We start from the raw sequence: 364 nt of genomic DNA, 5'->3' as shown, positions 1-364 counted from the left end.
GTTCTTTATTACAAGCGGCCCGTTACACTTATGCTCCTTGCTCAGTTGGCAATATTTTCAGAAATGAATACAACATCACAAGTTTTACGTTAATCATTGCATAGTGTTTTCAACGTCTCGTTTTAAAAAAGAGATAATAGGAATATAATCAATAGACACCTATATATTTTGACAACTCTCTAGCATATTTAACACATATCCTAATTAACTATAAGTCCGGTCGGTTAATCATTATTAATGGAACTTAGAGGATGCTTTAATACCTTCCCTCTAGGTTAGTTGAACCCTTACCTAGAATCTTAAGTTTATGAGACTTTTAAAATCAACTTTAGATAATTACTTTAATTAACCTTAGGTGCAATTC

The sequence above is a fragment of the Lycium ferocissimum genome, chromosome 10, assembly GCF_029784015.1.
Source record: "Lycium ferocissimum isolate CSIRO_LF1 chromosome 10, AGI_CSIRO_Lferr_CH_V1, whole genome shotgun sequence".
Lineage (NCBI taxonomy): Eukaryota > Viridiplantae > Streptophyta > Magnoliopsida > Solanales > Solanaceae > Lycium > Lycium ferocissimum.
Note: the sequence above shows the minus strand (reverse complement) of the source record.